The sequence below is a fragment of the Sciurus carolinensis genome, chromosome 5 (assembly GCF_902686445.1).
Source record: "Sciurus carolinensis chromosome 5, mSciCar1.2, whole genome shotgun sequence".
Lineage (NCBI taxonomy): Eukaryota > Metazoa > Chordata > Mammalia > Rodentia > Sciuridae > Sciurus > Sciurus carolinensis.
The window spans coordinates 86277902-86278182 of NC_062217.1; the positions used below are offsets into that span (position 1 = coordinate 86277902).

The 281-nt window shown below is 41.6% G+C and overlaps 1 non-coding gene across 1 annotated transcript; it reads right to left on the minus strand.

The window, feature by feature from the left end:
• On the minus strand, nt 1-72 carry Trnaa-agc (transfer RNA alanine (anticodon AGC)). The gene has a single exon. It is a non-coding gene; the product is annotated as a tRNA-Ala (tRNA).
• Between the last annotated feature and the right edge of the window lie 209 nt (nt 73-281).

Below are 281 nucleotides of genomic sequence, written 5' to 3' on the forward strand. Positions count from 1 at the left end.
TGGTGGTGCTGGGGATTGAACCCAGGGCCTGTGCATGCTAGGCAAGCACTCTACCAACTGAGCTATATCCCCAACCCCCATCTATGTGTCTACTTCTTTAAACTATCTTTTTCCCTCCTGATCATGGGTCTCTTTTCCCTGTTTCTTTACATAGCTTGTAATTTTTTTTAACTGAATGCTAGACATTGCATATAAAAGAATCCCCAAGGGTGTTTTGCTTTTGTTTTTGTTTTGTTTTCTAGTGAATGCAAGTTCTTCTCTCTGCCAGGTGGCTGGAATTA